The sequence below is a fragment of the Ovis canadensis genome, chromosome 4 (assembly GCF_042477335.2).
Source record: "Ovis canadensis isolate MfBH-ARS-UI-01 breed Bighorn chromosome 4, ARS-UI_OviCan_v2, whole genome shotgun sequence".
NCBI lineage: Eukaryota > Metazoa > Chordata > Mammalia > Artiodactyla > Bovidae > Ovis > Ovis canadensis.
In genome coordinates this window covers 73,910,737-73,936,317 of record NC_091248.1, presented here as the reverse complement: position 1 = coordinate 73,936,317, position 25,581 = coordinate 73,910,737, and positions in this window count along the sequence as shown.

Here is a 25,581-nt window from a genome sequence, read left to right as displayed (position 1 = left end):
GACTTACTATAATATATGGGGCTTTCCTGGTGGCTCAGCAGTAAAGATTCCGCCTGTAGTACAGGAGATGTGGGTTCAATCCCTGGGTCAGGAAGATCCCCTGGAGGAGTACATGGCAACCCATTCCAGTATTCTTGCCTGGAGAATCCCATGAACAGAGGAGCCTGGCTATGGTCCATTGAGTCGCCAAGAGTTGGGCATGAGTGTAGTGACTGAGCATGCATGCCCCTACTCTAATATATATAAATATTTCTGAGATCTTCATCTGTCCCTCTGAATCCTATAAACTTGATTTTTTTGAAAGCTATTATCTATAGAATCTGTTAAACTTCACTGAAGAGATTGGTATCCTTCTTTATTAAACTACAATTTTCTTACTTGAGAAAGGAGACCATTGTTATCACTTTATTTTATTGGATCCTATTATTGGGTTCAAACAAATTATTTAGTGGCTCAGTGGTAAAGATTACACATGCCAGTGCAGGAGACGTGTTCGATCCCTGGGTCCAGAAGATACCCTGGAGAAGAAAATGGCAACCTACTCCAGTATTCTTGCCTGGGAAATCCCATGGACAGAAGAGCCTGGAGGGCTACAGTCCATGGGGTTGCCAAAGAACTGGACATAATTGAGCAACTAAACAAAAACAACAATTACTGTATTACCTCTTAGGTAGTTTACATGGAAAAATCATTAAAGAACAGTAAGTTATCCCTCTGGGTCATTCCCGTGCACCAGCCCCAAGCATGCTGTATCCTGCATCGGACATAAACTGGCAATTTGATTCTTACCTGATAGTATACATGTTATGGGAGGTGGGAGGGGGGTTCATGTTTGGGAACGCATGTACACCCGTGGTGGATTCATGTCAATGTATGGCAAAACCAATACAGTATGGTAAAGTAAAATAAAGTAAAAATAAAAATTAAAAAAAAATCAAATTGAGCAAACTCACACACACAAAAAAAAGAACAGTGAATTATTTTAAATTTTGTGAATTTCTAATAACAGAAATGATTGGTACTAGTATGTATTTATCAGTAGAATTTCAAAATTTTGATTGTGCTAAAACACTGTCCTATTCACTTTGCTTCTTAACTAAATCTTTTTTTTTTTTCAAATCAGAAAAATCTCAACATGCAAATCTTCAAAGGTTCTTCTTTATTAAGGCAAAGAAATTCACAGCATTGCAGTTCTTCATATCTCAGTAGGTATTTTCTAGTGACATCTCATCAAATGATATTTCACGACTGTTCCGTTGTCACACCTGATCAATAGGGATTCTCTTTACTTTTTAAACAACAAGTCTAGATTGTAGGATCTTTGGCTTACCAACAGTATTTTATATTAAGGAAACAAGAAATTCGTTATTTTTCCTGACCCGTTTTTTGACTGGTATCTCTCATGTGTGATTTATATCTGTTTAACGCATTTTTATAGAGACACTTCAAAGACAGTTCATGTCACCTTAAGAAAAAAAGAAATGAAAATTTAGTGTCCTAGGATTTGTTTCTTAGGGGAAATCAGCAAACTATAAAACAATGAAACACTGTGATGGCAGAATCCATAGATAGATGGTAGCAACACTGACTTTCAGGTACCAAGGAGATGTAGGATCAGACTATTCACTGATATTTTCTCTAAAGAAAAACAAGAATTAAGGACCTTTGAATTATGAAGTAAAATTTGATTGTTTCATGAGTTAAAGGACTCAATTTAATTCCATTGAAATATATAGTGACCCATGATAGCTGATAATCACAGAATATCACATGAGAAAATCTTAAAATTGTGCTTTTTATTTCAACATTGAAATGGAGCTGCAGTTGATATTTGGCTTAAATATTTGATCTAAGTATGTTGTAAAATAGTGATTGTCAAAATAAAAATTACCAGTTTTTTTAAAAACATAAACTTGCAAAATATTTTCTATGTACTAATCAATGCCTAGAGGCACAAATATGAATCTCAGAGAGTCTGTTTTTTTTCTAAGCAAAATATGATTTCACATAACTTTTCCTCCATTACATTTTCATCTCTTTCTCCTCTCTTGTCACTCACACCCCAACTACATACAACATAGCCTCTACCTCTGTCGTCTTTTGGCCAGGATCTCCAAAACCCTCTTAATTGCCCAATTTAGAGAATTCAGTTCATTTGATATCTTCTAAGATTTCTCAGCTATATTTCATATTGTTGAAATTATGCTCCTTATTGCAGTTCTGTTTTCTGGGAGAGAATACTTCACTTGTAATCTTGCCACCACTGTGAGATTTTTATGTTTGGCTTGCCTATCATTTAGATCCTCTTCCTGAGTCATTTTAGCCATCTCTTTGTCTTCAGATTCTCTGTAGAAGCAGATTACTACTAAGTCCATATTTCCATTACAGAAATATTGGGTTGGCCAAAAAGTTCATTCATGTTTTTTTCCGTAAGATATAAAAAACCCAAACGAACTTTTTGACCAACTCAATATTATGTTACTTATGGACTTTTATTTTTTAACTCCAGTCCTAGGTGTCATACACATCACATGCTGAACTCAAAGGCTTTGTTTCATAAGCATTTCTTCAGAAATGTTCTTCATTTCTGACCTCTGTCAATTAAAAGAACTACTATTCATTTACATTCTAAAGTCTGAAAACTGCATATTTCGTGTACCTTTCACCACCAAGTTCTGTTTTTCTGGATTTCGTCTCATCTTTTTACCCCTTATTTCTCACTTGTCATGTCTCATTTACTCGGCTTATTAGTCTCCCAACTTGTGGTTTTCTATAGTTTTGTCCAGTCCTTTCTCCACATTTTCCCTAACCGAATCTTTCAAATATCAAAAGAGTAATTCATCTTAAATCGAATTTGATGTATGAAATAAAACATCAATTGATTTTCTTAAAATTGCAAGCTAGTTGTTTCAGATCTGCTTACAAAAATATTCCTCATTCGATTTGTGATGTCTATATTACTGTAATAAATTCTAACACTCAATTGCATCTCTTTCTGGGCAAGCTTTTCCAATCTGTATTGTTCATGTAGTTGCTTGTCCGGGAACAGCTATCCTATATGACATATTATGTCTTTATAATATACTAAGATTTTTTTTAATAACTAGATTCTTCACATTAGTCTATTCTTTCTGAATTATCTTTGATATAGTCACCTATTGATTTTTTTCAAATCACTTTTTTAGTGATTCCCAAAGAAGTCCATTTGAATTGCATTGAATTATGGCATACTATGAGAGAGAATTAACGTTTTTATATATACAGTTGCATTTTAATAACATGATATATCAGCCCACTTATTCTCTCAAAGTGTTATATCCTTGAATAAAAATTTATGGTTCCTTTATAGATTTCACACAAAGAACTAGAAAGAAGGATTAAAGCCCTCTTTTGTCACTTTTTTCCCCAAGGGAATAGTGTAGTAAAAATGTTCTCTTCTATGAATTTTATGTAATTTAGGATTGTCCCCAGAAAGTTATACATTTTCACCCCTCCTCCTTATAGCTCAATCACATTATTTGTGAATCTTTCAGATCATCACTCCCATACATCTAAAGAGAATGATTAAATCCCAAAATGGGCAGAGATAGCTGAAAGAGCATTACAATTTGGTATTCAATAGAAATGTGGCCATATTTTATAGTAACAATAAGTGGGGTTGGGATAGTATAATTCCAGTTTAATTTGCTTAAAGATGGAGCTGTAAATAATTATTTTTCTATATTCTTCTTTATGTTTTTGTGTTCCAAGAAATGATAAAATTCATGAAAGACTAATCTGTAAACCAAATACTAAATTATTGCTTAAAACAGTATATACCAGGCTTTCCTGGTGACTCAGTGGTAAAGAATCTGCCTGCCAATGTGGGAGATACAGGTTTGATCCCCGATCCAGGAAGATCCCATATGCCACAGAACAACGAAGCCCACAACTATTGAGTCTGTACTCCAGAGCCCAGGAGCCACAGCTACTGAGCCCAAATGCTGCAACTACTGAGGCCTGCACACTCTAGATCCTGTGCTTTGCAACCAGAGAAATGACCACAATGAGAAGGCTGTGCAGTGCAATTAAAGACTAGCCCCTGTTCACTGCAACTAGAGAAAAGCCTGCCCAGTAACAATGTCCCAGCACAGACAAAAAAATAAAATAAAATTGTTTTTTAAAAAACAGCACATGGCAACTCTTAGTGGTCAGAGTTGCCAAATAAGAAGAGTGATATTAGTAAGACTAGCTCTTACTTATTAAATACTCAGTTCCATACACAGAGGGAATATAGCCTTACTTGTGAGAGTTTAAGCATTTTCAAACTGCTTAAATTCAACTTTGGCTCCTTAAATTAATCAGTCTGTTGCCTGGGGGCATATAGCTTAGCCTCTGCTTGCCTTAATTTTATCATCTATGAGATGCTTTATAGAGCTGCATGGTGGAAAAATGAGATAGTATGTGTAAAGAACTTTGCATAGTGCCTGACGTCTGCTAAGTGATAAAACTTAGCTATCCCTTAGATAACAAGGATGATATTTTGAAAGCATCAAACCAATTTAATTTAATTCACATGCTCATTTAAATTTTATTTCCCTGCATCCTTTCTATCATTAAGGCCAAAATACAAGGTTTGTCTATTGTCACCAAACAATGTTTGACCACCTTTGGCTTTTAGACCTCTCCCTTGAAACAATAGAAACAGGCTTTATTGAGGAAAAGGGAATTTATACATTTTCCAACAAATTAAGCAATGTGTTATGATTGTTCAGATAACCAAACTTTTACTGTAAGTAAAGGCAGAGAAACCTCATAATATACACAAAGGAAAGAAAAAAGAGTTCTTAGACTTGAGAAGTTAAAAGAAGAGATGGGAAAGAGGTCCCTCTTGAGGGCTGAAGGTGTTAGAGAAACCAAATAGGTTATGTGGGAAGCCAAAAGCTGAGGATTTTAGACCTAGGTTAGTCTGGAACTGTGAGAAGGGACCACAGGCAGGTGTCCTTGAACCAGAAAGGAAAATGCAGCATAGTGTGGGTCATAGAGTGCCTGCGTTTCCATTGGCTCTTAGGTTTTGAAAACATGGATGCTCTAGTATGATCTCAGAATTGGTTCTGGGAATTGAGAGTTAGTGGAGCTGCTCCGGGGCCATCAAGGTAAAAGACTGGAGAGGACTCCCCAGGAGAAGCCATGAAGGCAACTGTTGAATCTTCAATCTTGATGCAGGTTCGGACTAAGATCCAGTATCTGCAAAGCTCGTGAGAGCTGGGATGGGAGCTAGTCAGAAAAGTGGGGCTGTGCCTGGAGAAAAAGGACTGAAAGCTGAACATGTTGATGACTTCAACTGGTGAGGACATTTGCTGCCAGAGTGTCCAGTGACCAAGAATTACTGAAGAGAGCACCATGAATTTAGAGGGCAGTACAACCACATCTAGACATATCAGCTGCCCCTTTAACCATCCCCATGGAGACACATCTATACTATATGGGGGAAAAAAGATAAATAACTTGGAAAGACTGAATATTTACTGAAAAAATTTCAATTCATCCAAAGGAAAATGAATTAATTTTAATTGTCTAGTTCAGTTTTCTCCTCCTGTATTCCCTTTCACCATCCACGTTAATGGGGACTTCAGAAGAATGACATTATAGAGAGTATTCTACTAATTTTACTTTTCTCTATCTAAGTCATGATATATATGTGTCATTTCTTAACACATTAGCATTGTTCTATTAATACCCACAACAACTCATGAGAATACTACTGGTTTTTTCTTCTATTTTGAAGATTTAACCTCCCCCCTCCCCTCCTAAAAAACAACAACAACAACAAAAAAAAAACAAAGATAACCTCAAGTTACCAAACTAGTGCATGGTAGAACTGAAACCCAGGCAAGGGAGTTTGTTGCTAAAGTCCGAGTGCTTAAAGTGCTCTTATACTATACAGTGCTGCCTGCAAAAAGCATATGTGGATTGTTTTTATATATTTCCCAGTATGGATTTCTTTCTTTAGTCTCCCACACTATCATTACATGCTATTCTTCTTCCCTACAGCCATTTCCCCATTTTCCTCTGTCTGTCTGAAAACTCTTCCTTTCTCTTCCCTGGAACTCTTCTATTATGGTGGTGGTGCTGGTTTAGTTGCTCAGTCATGTCCAGCTCTTTGCGACCTCATGGACTGTAGCCAGGCTCCTCTGTCCATGGGACTTTCCAGGCAGAATACTGGAGTGGGTTGCCATTCCCTTCTCTAGAGGATCTTCCCAACCCGGGGATTGAACTTGCATCTCCTGAGTTACAGGCAGATTCTTTACCCTCTGAGCCATCAGGGAAATCCTCTCTTCTATTATGTTATTTAACAACTAGTGACCAACCTCTGACTCTTTCACTGACTATTCCCTCCACTTTCAAGTTTTATGTAAGGACTGGCTATCTCTTGAATTTCTATTTGAAACTGCTCTTCTCCCAGCATCCTAGCACCTAGGGGCTAGGGGCTAGTGCTTCTCTCCCTATTACTGATGCTTTCAGATTACAGCACCTCTCTTCCAGTTAAAAACCCCTGTTGCTTTAAAGTTCCTGACTTTCAGTGATTCTTAAACTTCAGTATGCATCAGAAATCACTGCTAAAACAAATCAGGGACTGGGGACTAAGAATTTGAATTTCCAACAGGTTCTTGTGGGATGATATACTGCTAACATAGCTACATACATATAAATCATTTTTAGATCTGAATGTTAAGAATAAAATCTATAGAGATTTTTGAGATGATGTTTAATCTTAAGTAGTTAGAATTATCTCACCATGTTCTTTGTTATTGAAATCTGAAATGATCCTTTTATATTTAGCAGGAATTTCCACTTCTTAATTTCACCAAATACTAATTTGACAATGATGCTCTTATGTAAGACTTTATAATTCTTTCACATATTAGAAAAAGCGCATGTAGCAATTATAAAGTGCTTTTTGTGAGTAAATTGGGTAATTCATGATTCAAGTAGTAATACATGGACACAAAATTACCCTGTTTCAGAAGTATTTCTGCAGTATATTATCTCAGATATCATTTTGAATTTCAGTCTTTACAAAACCTTGTGAAAGAACCCAATATCCTCTTTCCCCTGAAGTCTTATATTATTTATAGTAATATTTTATGAATAGTAGTATCTTTTTCATTCATATTTATATATTCATTATCATCCTTTGCAACTCTCAGTATATGTAATCTCAGTAATTACATTAGGAATGATATATCTAGCCAACATCTATTTTTTGGAATGCATTGCAATTTTCTTTTCAATTTATTGTTTAGCTACACAAATAAATTATGGCTAACAAGTTTGAATTGGGGATAGTATGTATTCATGTGACGATTCTAATTAAAACTGTGGATTGATTTTCAGTTCTTTCAAAGGACAGGTAAAATACTGGTTTCTAGGTAAATATAACACATATCTAAAAGAACTTTTAAAGCACAGGTGTCAGTAATGTTAAAGTCATTGTTGGTAAACAAAAGAGAGAACAAGATTATCTACACATTATTTTGGGAAATACTGACAGAATAAGGTTATTAAAAATAAACAACTATACAAACAGAAAAAAAGAGAAATTTCCTGATAATCTCTTATTTTAGTCCACTTAAGATGAGTTCTCTCTACTGCTGCTGCTGCTGCTAAGTTGCTTCAGTCATGTCTGACTCTGTGTGATCCCATAGACGGCAGCCCACCAGGCTCCCTATATTCCTTTAATTCACATATATTATGGGTCTAGATTAATTTGATATCAACTCCTATGGTAGGTATAAATATTAGCATAGCACTGAAATAAACATAACCAGGATGAATATCTCCTAATTTTCTTATCCAAGGGTGCTTTGTTTCATGGAATAGAAACCATAAGAATTAACTTATTAAAAATCAGTTGTACTTTAATGTTAATGGCTTCATGGAAGCCCAGGAGGGTTTCATGGGAACTTGAAATTTTTTAGCACACGTGTTTTCTTCTCTTTTCTTTCTGAATGTCAGCTTGACCCTTCCACTTCTCTCTATGGCCCAGCTCTCCTTGCTTACGTAGCATTGCATTCTTGACTCATCATTGTTATTCCACAGCAGCTTTAGCTCCCAGGCTGTCAAAATTTTCACTTCAGCTCCGTACATTTGAATGATTCATTCTGTTTTCCAAATGGAAATTAGCAGGAGAGAGAAACTGAGCAGATAATTTTGGATTAGAATACCTACCTCTTGTTAAATCAGCTATCCTAGAAGATTTGAGTTGTATACTTTAGGCCCATGATGTGGGGGCAATATTCTAAATCTTTACTTCCTGCAAAAAAAAAAAAAAAAAGCCTGATTTTTTAAGATGTACAAAATTTATCTAAACTACTCTTTCTCATAGTTATTATCAGCTGTTACCAAATTGCTATTATTATTAAAAATATTGTTGTCTTTGCCTTTATTAATTTTAAATGTAGTTTCATAAATGCCATATAACCTACCTTAGTATTGGATTGACCAAGATGTTTGTTGGGATTTCTCATAAGATGTTATGGGGAAGCCTGAATGGACTTTTTGGTCAGCCCAATACATTTATTTTCTTTACAACTCCAACTTTGCTCCATTATCACTTTAAGCTAATGACTATTTTGTGTACATCATAAAGTATCAGGTAGGGATTCCTCTGTCTTGACAAAACTCTATAAACACATCTGCCTCTGCACCCACTGTTTCATTCTGCCTTTTGTTACAAGTGGCTCGTAAACTTTCTCCTGTCAAAGCTCTAGCCCACTTGCATGTACTCTAGTTTTCTCCCCCTTCAGCTTTCCCAGTGTCCTTACTCTTTAGCCACCTCTCTGATCAATATTCCTCATAGACATTCATATGTGCTCTTGTCAACTGGATTTAAAATAATCATCTCCAACCACATAACACTTTCAGAAGTTGCCTTATGTTTATAGTCATCTTTTACAGCCAAACTCATTGCACATTTCCCTATAGTCATTAAGTATTCCATTCTTTCCTTCTCTTTACTTTCAGCACACTTTAACCTGGCTTTTCCACCTATCATTCCACCAAAGCAACTCTGGCTAAATAAATGCATATCCATGTTGTTTAATACAATAAACTCCTATGCAACATTTAACAAGTATTTGACATCACTGACTTTTCCATTTATCTGAAAGCAGTTTTATATTGACTTCCATGGGTTTATACTTTTGTCAGCTTCTTCCTCCTTTTCTGGCCCTTCTTGGTTAGTCTTTATTTATATCTCATTTTCTTCTTTCATATATTTCATTTCTTACAATATAGTCTTGGATTTTACATTTCTCTTATATCTTTTACATGTCTCTGCTGTATAAAAGTTATATAAACCAACTGCACATCTTTAAACAATATTTAATTACTAAAAATCCCACATATACCTCCAGTTAAGAATTCTCTTCTGAGTTTCTCACATGTATGAATGTGTATGTGAAATATCCCCTCCGAAGTTTCACAGAAAACTTGCAAGTATGGTATTCCAAAGAAAAAAATTAATTAACCTCAAATCCTCTAGTTGGAATATAACCCCCGTCTCAGTAAAGACCTTTCCTTATACAATCCTTCATGCAAAAATCTGAATTTACAAATGGGACCTAATTAAACTTAAAAGCTTCTGCACAACAAAGGAAACTATAAGCAAGGTGAAAAGACAGCCTTCAGAATGGGAGAAAATAATAGCAAATGAAGCAACTGAAAAACAACTAATCTCAGAAATATACAAGCAACTCCTGCAGTTCAATTCCAGAGAAATAAACAACCCAACCAAAAAATGGGCCAATGAACTAAATAGACATTTCTCCAAAGAAGACGTACAGATGGCTAACAAACACATGAAAAGATGCTCAACATCACTCATTATCAGAGAAATGCAAATCAAAACCACAATGAGGTACCATTTCATACCAGTCAGAATGGCTGCAATTCAAAAGTCTATAAGCAATAAATGCTGGAGAGGGTGTGGAGAAAAGGGAACCCTCTTACACTGTGGTGGGAATGCAAACTAGTACAGCCACCATGGAGAACAGTGTGGAGATTCCTTGAAAAACTGGAAATAGAACTGCCTTATGACCCAGCAATCCCACTGCTGGGCATATACACCGAGGGAATCAGAATTGAAAGAGACATGTGTACCCCAATGTTCATCACAGTACTGTTTATAATAGCCAGGACATGGAAGCAACCTAGATGTCCATCAGCAGATGAATGGATGAGAAAGCTGTGGTACATATACACAGTGGAGTATTACTCAGCCATTAAAAAGAATTCATTTGAATCCATTCTAATGAAGTGGGTGAAACTGGAGCCTATTATACAGAGTGAAGTAAGCCAGAAATAAAAATACCCATACAGTATACTAACGCATATATATGGACTTTAGAAAGATGGTAACGATAACCCTGTGTGCGAGACAGCAAAAGAGACACAGATGTATAGAACAGGCTTTTGGACTCTGTGGGAGAGTGTGAGGGTGGGGTGATTTGGGAGAATGGCATTGAAACATGTATCATATCATATATGAAACGAATCGCCAGTCCAGGTTTGATGCATGAACAGGATGCTTGGGGCTGGTATACTGGGATGACCCAGAGGGATGGTACGGGGAGGGAGGAGGGAGGGGGGTTCAGGATGGGGAACCTGTGTATACCTGTGGTGGATTCATGTTGATGTATGGCAAAACTAATGCAATATTGTACAGTAATTAACCTCCAATTAAAATAAATAAATTTATATTAAGAGAAAATCTGAATTTACCATGTCTCGCTTCTCACATGTAATCTAGATATTCCCTGCTCTCTATCATCATCGTTATCATGCCACTTCATGCAACGAACACTTCGTGCTGCATCTCTGTAAAAGCCCCTTATTCTTAAACCCATTTTCCATGAAGCATCCAGGGTAGTCTTTGCATTCACTTTTTTTTTTTTTCTTTTGGCTGAGCCACATGGTGTGCAGTTTCATAGTTCTCAGACCAGGAATTAAAACCCATGCCTCTTGCATTGAAAGCATGGACCACTGGACTGCTAGGGAAGTCCCTGCATTTAGTTTCAAAACATTTTTTATGAAAGATACACACACACACACACACACACACACACACACACACACATATATATATACACACACATAGTCGAAAGGATCAAATTATTCTACAGAGTTTATAAGAGAACAAAACAACACACACACACACACAGTAGAATGAAAGTAATTTTCCACCTCCAGTTTCAATTTCCTTTCCACAGAGGCAACCACTTTTCCAATTTACCAGTTATCTTGTAGTTTTTGCTTATCTCTCTTTACCTAATAATTATTCTTCTGGGACTATTTTTTGCTTTTTCAGTTTTATCTTTTGCTTTCTCCTTCTTGCTTTTTCAGCAATTATCCTTTGGCCGTAAACTGTGGAATGTGAAGATTGATTTAGCTCACCTTTACTTACAGTTTCTTCAAGGTAATCTAGGCTTCCCTGAGTATTCTCAATATTTTTTCTTCCTCTTCCTTTCATGTTAGTCCTGAATAAAATCTGCCTTACCTTTTTAACAGTGTTTTGAACAGACTTTTTCTTCAACAACACTGAAAACTGAAAGTAAAAGTCTCTCAGTTGTGTCTGACTCTTTGTGACCCCATGGACTATACAGTCCATGGAATTTTTCAGGACAGAACACTGGAGTGGGTAGCCTTTCTCTTTTCCAGGGGATCGTCCCAACCCAGGGATTGAAGCCAGGTCTACCGCACTGGAGGCGGATCCTTTACCAACTAAGCCACAACACTATCTCCTGTTATTTCAGTTCAGGTCAGTTCAGTTGCTCAGTCGTGTCTGACTTTGTGACCCCATGAATCACAGCATGTCAGGCCTCCCTGTCCATTGCCAACTCCCAGAGTTCACTCAAACTGATGTCCATTGAGTCGGTGATGCCATCCAGCCATCTCATCCTCTGTCATCTCCTTCTCCTCCTGCCCCCAATCCCTCCCAGCATCAGTCATTTCCAATGAGTCAACTCTTCGCATGAGGTGGCCAAAGTACTGGAGTTTCAGCTTTAGCATCATTCCTTCCAAAGAAATCCCAGGGCTGATCTCCTTTAGAATGGACTGGTTGGATCTCCTTGCAGTCCAAGGGACTCTCAAGAGTCTTCTCCAACACCACAGTTCCAAAGCATCAATTCTTCGGCGCTCAGCTTTCTTCACAGTCTAATTCTCACATCCATACATGACCACTGGAAAAATGCCAAAGAATGCTCAAACTACTACATAATTGCACTCATCTCACGTGCTAGTAAAGTAATGCTCAAAATTCTTCAAGCCAGCCTTCAGCAATATGTGAACCATGAACTTCCAGATATTCAAGCTGGTTTTAGAAAAGGCAGGGGAACCAAAGATCAAATTGCCAACATCCACTGGATCATCAAAAAAGCAGGAGAGTTCCAGAAAAACATCTATTTCTGCTTTATTGACTCTACCAAAGTCTTTGACTGTGTGGATCACAATAAACTGTGGAAAATTCTGAAAGAGATGGGAATACCAGACCACCTGACCTGCTTCTTGAGAAACCTATATGCAGATCAGGAGGCAACAGTTAGAACTCGACATGGAACAACAGACTGGTTTCAAATAGGAAAAGGAGTACGTCAAGGCTGTATACTGTCACCCTGTTATTTAGTCAAACACTAATTTGGCTATAAAAGAATTTTGCAACTGTAAGTAAGGTCCCAAATCAGTTGACTATAAAACTGGAAGATAATTTGGTGACCCTGACCCAATCAAGTGAGCCCTTTAAAAGCAAATTTTACTTTCGGCAGTCACAGAAAAGGAAGATAAATATTTTAAGTGTGAGAAAGTTTCAGTGCACTATTGCTGCTTTTAAACTGGAAGAAGCCATGTGGTAAGGAATAGGAGTGGCCTTTAGGAATTGAGAGCAGTCCCTGGATGACAACTGGCAAGGAAACAAGGACCTCAGTCCTACCACCAAGAGTAACTGAATTCTGCCACCAACACCAGTGGGCCTGGGAACAGATTTTCTCTTCGGCCTTTAAATGAACACTGAGCTCAGCTGGCACCTTGATTTCAACCTAAGTGGAGAGCCCAGACATGCCTGGTAGACATCTAGCCTATAGAATTTTGTGAAGTAATAAACAAGTCGTGTTTAAAAATCCTTAGTCTTGATAATTGGTTAAACAGCAATAGAAAATAAATACGCCAGTTTTCTATATTTATAAATTTCTGAGAAATCTGAAACCATGCTAATCCAGAGTATTCAGTTCAGTTCAGTTCAGTCGCCCACTCATGTCCGACTCTTTGAGAACCACAGCACGCCAGGCCTCCCTGTGCATCACCAACTCCTGGAGCCCACCCAAACCCATGTTCATTGAGTCCATGAACCCATCCAACCATCTCATCCTCTGTCGTCCCCTTCTCCTCCTGTCCTCAATCTTTCCCAGCAATAAGGTATTTTCCAATGAGTCAGCTCTTCACAACAGGTGGCCAAAGAATTGGAGTTTCAGCTTCAGCATCAGTCCTTCCAATGAACACCCAGGACTGATCTCCTTTAGGATGGACAGGTTGGATCTCCTCACTGTCCAAGGGACTCTCAAGTGTCTTCTCCAACACAACAGTTCAAAAGCATCAATTCATCAGCACTCAGCTTTCTTTATAGTCCAACTCTCACATCCATACATGACTACTGGAAAACCATAACCTTGACTAGATGGACCTTTGTTGGCGAAGTAATGTCTCTGATTTTTAATATGCTTTCTAGGTTGGTCATAACTTTTCTTCCAAGGAGCAAGTGTCTTTTAATTTCATGGCTGCAGTCACCATCTGCAGTGATTTTGAAGCCCAGAAAAATAAAGTCAACCACTGTTTCCACTGTTTCCCCATCTATTTGCCATGAACTGATGGGACCAGATGCCATGATCTTCATTTTCTGAATGTTGAGCTTTAAGCCAACTTTTTCACTCTCCTCTTTCACTTTCATCAAGAGGCTCTTTAGTTCTTCTTCACTTTCTTCCTTTTTTGTGCAGTTCTTCTGTGTATTCTTGCCACAAGAATAAAGGGCAGAAGTGGTATGGACCTAACAGAAGCAGAAGATATTATGAACAGTTCGCAAGAATACAAAAAAGATCTTTATGGCCCAGATAACTATGATGGTGTGTTCACTCCCCTACAGCCATACATCCTGGAATGTGAAGTCAAGTCAGCCTTAGGAAGCATCACTACGAACAAAGATAGTGGAGGTGATGGAATTCCAGTTGAGCTATTTCAAATCCTGAAAGATAATGCTGTGAAAGTGCTGCACTCAACAGGACTGATTAAGGTTGGTTTTCATTCCAGTTGCAAAGAAAGGCAACACCAGAGAATTTTCAAACTAGCACACCATTGCACTTATCTCACACACTAGCAAAGAAAAGCTCAAAATTCTCCAAGCCAGTGTTCAACAGTATGTGAACCGAGAACTTTCAGATGTTCAAACTGAATTTAGAAAAGTCAGAGGAATCAAAGATCAAATTGCCAACATCTGTTGGATCATCAAAAAAGCAAGAGGGTTCAAGAAAATCATCTACTTCTGCTTTATTGACTATGCCAAAGCCTTTGACTATGTGGATCACAGCAAACTGTGGAATATTCTTAAAGAGATGGGAATACCAGATGACCTTGCTTGCCTCCTGAGAAATCTGTATACAGGTTAAGAAGCAACAATCAGAACTGGACATGGAATAACAGACTGGCTCCAAATAGGGAAAGGAGTACATCAAAGCTGTATATTGTCACCGTGCTTATTTAACTTATATGCAGAATACATCTAGCAACATGCTGGGCTAGATGTAGCCGAGCTGGAATCAAAATTTCAGAGAGAAGTATCAATAACCTCAGATATGCAGATGACACCACCCTTATGGCAGAAAGCAAAGTAGAACTGAAGAGCCTCTTGATGAGAGTGAAAGAGGAGAGTAAAAAAGTAGTAGGCTTAAACTGAACATTCAGAAAACTAAGATCATGGCCTCCGGTCCCCTCATTTCATGGCAAATAGATGGAGAAACAATGGAAACAGTGAGATACTTTAATTTTGAGGTCTCCTAAATCACTGCAGATAGTGACTGCATCTGTGAAATTAAAAGACACTACTCCTTTGAAGAAAAACTATGACCAACCTAGACAGCATATAAAAAGCAGAGACATTACTTTGCCAACAAAGGTCTGTCTAGTCAAGGCTGTGGTTTTTCCAGTAGTCATGTATGTATATGAGAGCTGGACTATAAAGAAAGCTGAATGCTGAACAATTGATGCTTTTGAACTGTGGTGTTGGAGAAGACTCTTGAGAGTCCCTTGGACTACATGGAGATTCAATCCGTCAATCCTAAAGGAAATAGTTCTGAATATTCATTGGAAGGACTGGTGCTGAAGCTGAAGCCCAATACTTTGGCCACCTGATGCAAAAAAACTGACTCATTGGAAAAGACCTTGATGCTGGGAAAGATTGAAGGCATGAGGAAAAGGGGACGACTGAAGGCACGAGGAGAAGGGAATGACAGAGAATGAGATGGTTGTATGTCATCCCCGAGTTGATGGACATGAGTTTGAGCAAGCTCTGGGAGTTGGTGATGGACAGTGAATCTGGTGTGCTTCTGTCCACGGGGTTGCAAAGAGTCGGACACGACTAAGACACTGAACTGAACTGATAAATCAAGGATAAATATCTGCCATGTTTTTAGAGTAACCACTATAAAACTTAGGTTATACATTGTCACACCTCTGCTCAAAACATGTTAATGGCTTAGTGTTCCATTGGAATAGAACATACAATTCTACCTGCGTGGTCCCTGCTGCCTGCCTCTTTGCCATATTTTGTATCATTCTTTCTTTCTTTTTTTTTTTTTTTAAAGATTTTTTATGTGAACCATTGTTTTAAACTATTGAGTTTGTTACAATATTGCTTCTGTTTTATGTTTTTTTTTTTTGTGTGTGTGTGTGTGTGTGTGTGTGTGTGTTTTGGACCAGGAGTCATGTGGGGACCCTAGATCCCTGAACAGGGGTGGTACCCACAGCCCCTGCATTGGAAGGCAAACTCTTAACCACTGAGTGCCCAAGAGTCCCACATACCACTTCCTGGGTCAGTGTGCTTTAGATAATGAATTCTTCTCTATTCCCCTATTATGTTAGACCCTACTCCAGGGCTTTTACACATTTAATTTCCTATACTTGGACTGTTTCTTCTCCCTTCTTAATACCCTCCTTCCCCCAGGTTAACTCATTTATTCTCTGCTTTAAGTATCATCTATAGGAGGTCTTTCCTACCCTCTTGATCTTAAGAAAGCTGTCTTATTATATTACTTGAGAACACCCTGTATATATTTTTGTTCTTTCTGTTGCATGACACTGCAATTTTATCTTAGTGTGATTACTTCTTTTCTGTCTGTCTCTTGTGCTTATCTTAACTTCCTAAAGAGAAGAATGCATGTTTTATTGACCAGCATATCAGAGGCTCCTGCACTTATAGATGTCTAATTAGTACTAAATAAAGTTTACTATAGGGATAAATTGATGGACAGGTTGAGTTGCCTCTTGCAGGCTATAGGTTTTCTAAGGAAAATTAGAGAATATGGGGGAATAATGCTTGTCTGAACGTGCTTTTTGGTGCAGAAGAGAGAACTCTCAAATTGTTTCTGAAAAATGTAAGTGAATTGAGGGCCTCTACTCTATTCCTTTCTTTGACTGTAATACTTTTATTTAGATAAGTTGTTCTTTATGTGCTGTGTAGTTTTGAGCATGATACACACATTCTTCAGTTCTTAATTCTCTCATTTCTTAATAAGCATAACAGTGACAATTTTAAGCACATTGGTTTTTTTTCAAGGATTGCTTAATGTACACATATAGAGCCATTAGCACTCTGCCTTGAATATTGAATGCAATTATTAAAGAATATTTTCTTTCCCTCTTCATTTCCTTTACATTGTCATTGATTAGGTACGTCTTTTCTAGGTAGTGAAAGCCTTAAAATAGAATAACTTGTCATGGGACACTGTGAAATTTTCTTTTCTAGCTGCCTTAACAATTGGGATTGACTTATCTACCGGGTTTTGATCGACTGACTCAGTTCAGTTCAGTCACTTAGTCGTGCCTGACTCTTTGTGACCCCATGAATCACAGCACGCCAGGCCTCCCTGTCCATCACCAACTCCCAGAGTTGACTCAAACTCACATCCATCGAGTCCGTGATGCCATCCAGCCATCTCATCCTCTGTCATCCCCTTCTCCTCCTGCCCTCAATCCCTCCCAGCATCAGAGTCTTTTCCAATGAATCAACTCTTCGCATGAGATGGCCAAAGTACTGGAGTTTCAGCTTTAGCATCATTCCTTCCAAAGAACACCCAGGACTGATCTTCAGAATGGACTGGTTGGATCTCTTTGCAGTCCAAGGAACTCTCAAGAGTCTTCTCCAACACCACAGTTCAAAAGCATCAATTTTTCGGTGCTCAGCCTTCTTCACAGTCCAACTCTCACATCTATACATGACTACTGGAAAAACCATGGCCTTGACTAGACGAACCTTATTTGGCAAAGTAATGTCTCTGCTTTTGAATATGCTACCTAGGTTGGTCATAACATTTCATGGCTGCAATCACCATCTGCAGTGATTTTGGAGCCCCCCAAAATAAAGTCTGACACTGTTTCCACTGTTTCTCCATCTATTTCCCATGAAGTGATGGGACCGGATGCCATGATCTTTGTTTTCTGAATGTTGAGCTTTAAGCCAACTTTTTCACTCTCCACTTTCACTTTCATCAAGAGGCTTTTTAGCTCCTCTTCACATTCTGCCATAAGGGTGGTGTCATCTGCATATCTGAGGTTATGGATATTTCTCCCGGCAATCTTGATTTCAGCTTGTGTTTCTTCCAGTCCAGCGTTTCTCATGATGCACTCTGCATAGAAGTTAAATAAGCAGGGTGACAATATACAGCCTTGACGTAGTCCTTTTCCTATTTGGAACCAGTCTGTTGTTCCATGTCCTGTTCTAACTGCTGCTTCCTGATCTGCATATAGATTTCTCAAGAGGCAGGTCAGGTGGTCTGGTATTCCCATCTCTTGAAGAATTTTCCACAGTTTATTGTGATCCACACAGTCAAAGGCTTTGACATAGTCAATAAAGCAGAAATAGATGTTTTTCTGGAACTCTCTTGCTTTTTTGATGATCCAGCAGATGTTGGCAATTTGATCTCTGGTTCCTCTGCCTTTTCTAAAACCAGACTCAGGGTGTGGATTAAATGAAACCTCAAGGGCTTCCCAGGTTGCACTGGTGGTAAAGAATCCACCTGCCAGTTTAGGAGAAATGAGAGGGCTGGGTTTGATCCATGGGTCAGGAAGATCCCTTAGAGTAGGAAATGACAACTCATCCCAGTATTCTTACCTAGAAAATTCTGTGGACAGAGAAGCCTGGTAGGCTACAGTCCATGGGGCTGCAGAGAATTGGACAGGATTGAGCAAAGTGACTAACAGTAACACCACAGTCTTTTTTTAAGGTTGTAGATTTTAAAGTTGGAGAATAGTGTGACTGGTGCTAGAAATATCACTCATAACATAGAACAACCTTTCTTACAAACAATGGTAAGGCTCTGATGGCTCTAAAAACTGAACTGCTTTACAAGGTTTAACACAATTTAGGAAGAAATATCAGAAAAGGTAAGAGACAAAGCTGTATTTATCATGTCTTTTGAGTCAGAAGATTCTATCTTATGTATTCTAGTTTCATCAGTATATGGTGCATACCCTGACATAAAATATTGGTTAAATTAGCTACTTTAGCTAATTAGAAGTTAATAAATGGTCTAAAAGGAGTACTGCAATGTTTTCTTGTTATAGCAGGCAAGAAGCATCTAAAAGTCAGAATCTTGACATTACTTTAAGATAGAAGCCTTTCTTAGGTCAATTTTATTTAGTCACTCAAATATTAGTTGATAATCTATTACATGTAGAGAACTATTAACATTATATGTTTACTTATTTGCTTAAACAGAACCTTGTGCTCACCAGGACCCAGGAGAAAGGAGCAGGGAGCCCAAAAGAGACTGATCCAGACTTGCCCATGAGTGTCCAGGAGTCTCCGGTGGAGATGTGGCCTGGTGCATGGTTGGGGACAACTGAGTGTAGCAGTGCATGCATAGGACCTTTTGAAAGAGGGTGCCATTATCTTCATTACCTCCACCATAGTTTGGCCCCACATAAATAACAGGGACTTCCCTGGTGGCTCAGATGGTAAAGCATCTGCCTACAATGCTCGGGAGTCCCGGGTTCGATCCCTGGGTCGGGAAAATCCCTTGGAGAAGGAAATGGCAACCCACTCCAGTACTCTTGCCTGGAAAATCCCATGGACAGAGGATCCTGGTAGGCTATAGTCCATGGGGTAGCAAAGAGTCTGACTGAGTGACTTCACTTTCACTTTTCAAATAACAGGGAGGGAACACAGCCCTGCCCATCAATAGAAAATTGGATTAAAGATTTACTGAGCATAGCCCCACCCATCAGAACAAGACCCAATTTCCCTCTCCGGCAGTCTCTCCATTCAGAAGCTTTTATAAGCCTCTTATCCTTGTCCAGCAGAGTGCAGGCAGACTGAAAGCCACAATGACAGAATGAACCTATCTGATCACAAGGATGATGGCCTCATCTGTCTAAATTAATGAGCCATGACTTGTAGGGCTACCCTAGACGGACAGGTCATGTTGGAGAGTTCTGACAAAACATGGTCTGCTGGAGATGGGAATGGCAAACCACTTCAGTATGCTTGCCTTGAGAACCCCATGAACAGTATGAAAAGGCAAAAAGATAGGACACTGAAAGATGTATCCCCAGGTCTGTAGGTGCCCAATATGCTACTGGAAATCAGTGGGAAAAAACTTCAGAAAGAAAAAACTCCACCACCCAGTTATGGATGTGACTGGTGATGGAAGTAAAGTCCGATGCTGTAAAGAGCAATATTGCGTAGGAACCTGGAATGTTAGGTCCATGAATCAAGTCAAATTGGAAGTGGTCAAATAGGAGATGGAAAGAGTGATTGTTGACATTTTTGGGATCAGCAAACTAAAATGGACTGGAAGGGGTGAATTTAACTCAGATGACCATTATATCTACTACTGTGGGCAAGAATCCCTTAGAAGAAATGGAGTTGCCCTCATAGTCAACCAAAAAGGCTGAAATTCAGTACTTGGATGCAATCTCAAAAATGACAGAATGATCTCTGTTCATTTCCAAGGCAAACCATTCAATATCAGAGTAATCCAAGTAATGCTGGAGAACCTGAAGTTGAACGGTTCTATGAAGATCTACAAGACCTTCTAAAACTGACACCCAAAAGATGTCATTTTCATTATAGGAGATTTCAGTGCAAAAGTAGAAAGTCAAGAAATACCTGGAGTAACAGGCAACTTTAGCCTTGGTGTAAAGAATGAAGCAGGGCAAAGGCTAATAGAATTTTGCTAAGAGAATGCACTGGTCATAGCAAACAACCTCTTCCAACCACACAAGAGAAGACTCTACACACGGACATCACCAGATGGCCAATATTGAAATCAGATTGATTATATTCTTTGCAGCCAAAGATGCAGAAGCTCTATACAGTCTATACAGAGGCTCTATACAGCTCTATGCAGAAGCTCTATACAGCTCTATATAGAAGCTCTATACAGTGAAAACAAGACTGGGAGCTCAATGTGGCCCAGATCATGAACTTGTTATTGCCAAATTCAGACTTAAATTGAAGAAAGTAGGGAAAACTACTAGACCATTCAGGTATGCTACTGCTGCTGCTGCTGCTAAGTTGCTTCAGTGGTGTCCTACTCTGTGCGACCACATAGATAGCAGCCCACCAGGCTCCCCCATCCCTGGGATTCTCCAGGCAAGAACACTGGAGTGGGTTACCATTTCCTTCTCCAATGCATGAAAGTGAAAAGTGAAAGTGAAGTCACTCAGTCGTGTCTGACTCTTCGTGACCCCGTGGACTGCAGGCTCCTCCATCCATGGGATTTTCCAGGTGAGAGTACTGGAGTGGGGTGCCATTGCCTTCTCCAACCATTCAGGTATGACCTAACTGAAATCCCTGAAGATTATACAGTGGAAGTGAGAAATAGATTCAAGGGATAAGATCTGATAGAGTGCCTGAAGAACTATAGATGGAAGTTCATGACATTGTACAGGAGTCAGGGGTCAAAACATCCCCAAGGGAAAAAAAAATGCAAAAAAGGAAAAATGGTTGTCTGAGGAGGGCTTGCAAATACCTGAGAAAAGAAGAGAAGCAAAAGTCAAAGGGGAAAAGGAAAGATACATCCATTTGAATGCAGAATTCCAAAGAATATCAAGGAGAGATAAGAAAGCCTTCTTCAGTGATCAATGCAAAGAGATAGAGGAAAACAATGGAATGGAAAACACTAGAGATCACGTCAAGAAAATTAGAGATACCTAAGGTAACATTTCATGCAACGATGGGCTCAATCCAGAACAGAAATGGTATGGACCAAACAGAAGCAGAAGATATTAAGAAGAGGTGGCAAGAATACACAGAACTATACAAAAAAAAGATATTCATAACCCAGTTAATCATGGTGGTATGATCACTCACCTAGAGCCAGACATCATGGAATGTGAAGTCAAGTGGGCCTTAGGAAGCATCACTATGAACAAAGCTAGTGGAAGTGATAGAATTCCAGTTGAGCTATTTCAAGTCTTAAAAGATGATGCTGTGAAAATGCTGCACTCAATATGTCAGCAAATTTGGAAAACTCAGCAGTGGCCACAGGACTGGAAAAGGTCAGTTTTCATTCCAATTGCAAAGAAAGGTAATGTCAAAAACTGCTCAGACTACTGCACAATTGCAGTCATCTCACATGCTGGTAAAGTAATGTTCAAAATCCTCTAAGCCAGGCTTCAACAGTATGCGAACTGTGAACTTCCAGATGTTCAAGCTGGTTTTAGAAAAGCCAGAGGAACCAGAGATCAAATTGCCAACATCCACTGGATTATAAAAAAAGCAAGAGAGTTCCAGAAAAAAACATCTATTTCTGCTTTATTGACTATGCCAAAGCCTTTGACTGTGTGCATCACAAGAAACTAGAAAATTCTGAAAGAGATGGGAATACCAGACCACCTGACCTGCCTCCTGAAAAATCTATGTGCAGGTCAAGAAGTAACAGTTAGAACTGGACATGGTTCAGTTCCAATGACTGGTTCCAAATCGGGTAGGAGTATGTCAATCCTGTATATTGTCACCCTGCTTATTTAACTTATATGCAGACTACATCATGAGAAATCCCAGGCTGGATGAAGCACATGCTGGAATCAAGTTTGCCAGGAGAAATATCAATAACTTCAGATATGCAGATGACACCACCTTTATGGCAGAAAGTGAAGAAGAAATAAAGAGCCTCTTGAAAGTGAAAGAGGACATGAAAAATTTGGCTTAAAGCTCAACATTCAAAAACTAAGATCATGGCACCTCATCCCATCACTTCATGGCAAATAGATGTGGAAACAATGGAAAGAGTGACAGTGTTTATTTTTGTGGGCTGTAAAATCACTGCAAATGGTGACTGCATCCATGATATTAATGACATTTGCTCCTTGGAAGAAAAGTTATGACCAACCTAGATAGCATATTACAAAGGAGAGACATTACTTTGCTAACAAATGTCCATCTAGTCAAAGCTATGGTTCTTCCATTAGTCATGTATGGATGTGAGTATTGGACTATAAAGAAAGCTGAGTGCTGAAGAATTGATGCTTTTGAACTGTGGTGTTGGAGCAGACTCTTAAGAGTAAACTGGACTGCAAGGAGATCCAAGCAGTCCATCCTAAAGGAAATCAGTCCTGAATATTCACTGGAAGGACTGATGCTGAAGCTGAAACTCCAATACTTTGGCCACCTGATGCAAAGAACTGACTCATCTGAAAAGACCCTGATGCTGGGAAAGATTGAAGGTAGGAGGAAAATGGGACAACAGAGGATGAGATGGTAGGATGGCACCACTGGTTCACAGAACATGAGTCTGAGTGAACTCTGGGAGTTGGTGATGGACAGGGAGGCCTGGTGTGCTGCAGTCCATGGGGTCACAAAGAGTTGAACACGACTGAGTGACTGAACTGATAGAGAAATATCCTTCTACACTCATTTCTGTTTCTCTTTCTGCTTGAGTTGTTATTTCTTATGAAAAGTTGAAAGTGTCAGAAATGACCAGAAAGAGAGAGGCCATATTCAACTGGAAAAGTAAGTCAATGCTTTCTAGACAAAGGTGTTGTAGTACTCCATATTGAAAGGCTTCCCTATTCATTTAATAGGCTTCCCTGTTAGCTCAGCTGGTAAATAATCCGCCTGCAATGCAGGAGTCCCTGGTTCTATTCCTAGGTGGGGAAGTTCCGCTGGAGAAGGGATAGGCTACCCACTCCAGTATTCTCGGGCTTTCTTAGTGGCTTAGCTGGTAAAGAATCCTGCAATGTGGGAGACCTGAGTTCTGATCCCTGGGTTAGGAAGATCCCCTGGAGAAGGGAATGGCTACCTACTCCATTATTCTCGCCTGGAGAATTCCATGGACTCTATAGTCCATGGGGTTGCAAAGAGTCTGACATGACTCAGTGACTTTCACTCATTCATACATTTGATAGTTTGAGGTAAAATCTGGCCTATATCATGAGTAGAAAGGCAGAAAAAAACATATTCAAACAATGCAAAAAGCAAATAAAAAACCCACAAAAGCAACTAACTTGATTGGATCAGTGCTTTTATATAGAGTAGCTATTGGTGTTAAGGTTTGAAAAGTGATTTTTTGGCAGTCTCTTTTATTTTGTACCATTTATTTTATTTTATTTTACTTTTAATTTTATATTGGAGATAGCCAATTAATACGATTAACAATGTTTTGATAATTTGAAGTGGACAGCAAAAGGACTCAGTCTTATATATACATGTATCCATTCTCCCTAAACTCCCTTCCCATCCAGGCTGTCACATAACATTGATCATAGTTCTCTGTGTTATATAGTAAGACTTTTCTGGTTATCCATTTTAAATATAGCAGTGTGTTCATGTCCATCCCAAACTCCCTAACTATCCCTTCCCCCTATCCTTCCCTCTGGCAACCATAACTTCATTCTCTAAGTTCTGTGAGTCTGTTTTGCAAATAAGTTCATTTGTATTGTTTCTTTTTAGATTCCATATAAAAAGGGCGTCATGACAATATTTCTCCTACTCTGTCTTAGTTCACTCAGTATGACACTCTCTAGGTGCATCCTTATGTCCTTTTACTCTCTGTCTCAATCTGGCAAAATTCCTACTCATTTTGTCAATACCAATTTACTTCTCATCTCCTGGGAAAATTGGACTTTGACCCCCTATACTACATTGCTGTTACATCCTCTTATATCTTTTACCTATAGGCTTTCTTTTACAGTGGTCAGAACTTGCCCAGCTACTGAAATTGCAGGAGAGATTTGGGCTCAACAGCTATAACAATTGGTATAGTGTACTGGGTTTGGGTTGTAATTCATGATCTACTGAAAAGGCTGTCTCAGTCATATGATCAAAGGTGATCTTTCCAAAACAACCTGGTCAGTTGCTGGAGCTTGTAACATTGCCATAGGTTTGGATCAGTTTCTGAGTCATTTTATTGAAAATGACTAGTACCAAGAATGACTTACATATTTTTCCAGAGTTGATTGAGAATTTAGTTAAAATGCCCAAAGTCTAATTAGAATTGGCACTTCAGCTTGTCTAGGGGACTTTACAGGCACGCAGTTAGATTGTCCTTTGTGTATGGTGGTGGATGGGAAGAAGAGTAGGTTGGGGGGTATTTCTAAGCTCATTTGGATTAGTTATTCCTAGTGATAAAACCATAGAAGCCATTATCAAGACAGGGCACTTTTGGCATTTGGCAACTAGAAAGGCTTATAAAGTGGGATAAAATGAAAATATGTTTCTTTTTAATTATCCCATCAAGTCTGTAAGCAAATAAACTGAATCAGGGACATTTTAAGTTTCTCTCTATTTGATGAAGGGGAGTGGGAGCTCCAGGTTTCCTGGAGGTCTATTATCCTGAGTCAAGGCCCACTAGGTCAGCTTTGCAGAATGTCTGAAATAGAAATGAAGCTGTGGCCACTGAGGAGACTAAATAATGGCTTTCAGAGGAGACTCTCCTCAGAGTCATATATTGGCCTTTTTTTCTTCAAGTTTTTTTGGACTTTATTCATAAATATTTGTTGAACTTACTTGTTTAACCTTTTAATAAGCTGGTGAGGAAATCTTAAACAACTTTATTCCTAGGGTAAAAATTCAACTAAAGTTGTTATGGTTCAGGTTTTTCAGGTGCCTTATTTGTTTATGCAATCCTACCTTTAGAGAATTTTGATGTATGTAATCCAGGTGAAAGATAATATGGGAAGTGCGTTTTGAAAATGGGACAGTTCTGTGCTTTCTGTTCAACTACAGGAAATGCCCTGAGTCTCAAGGTTGTGATGGTTTTATATTTTAAACCAAATCTTTATTTCAGTTTTATTTTTCTCCTTTGTGATCCTAATTAGAATTAGCTGCCTGTAGAAGTC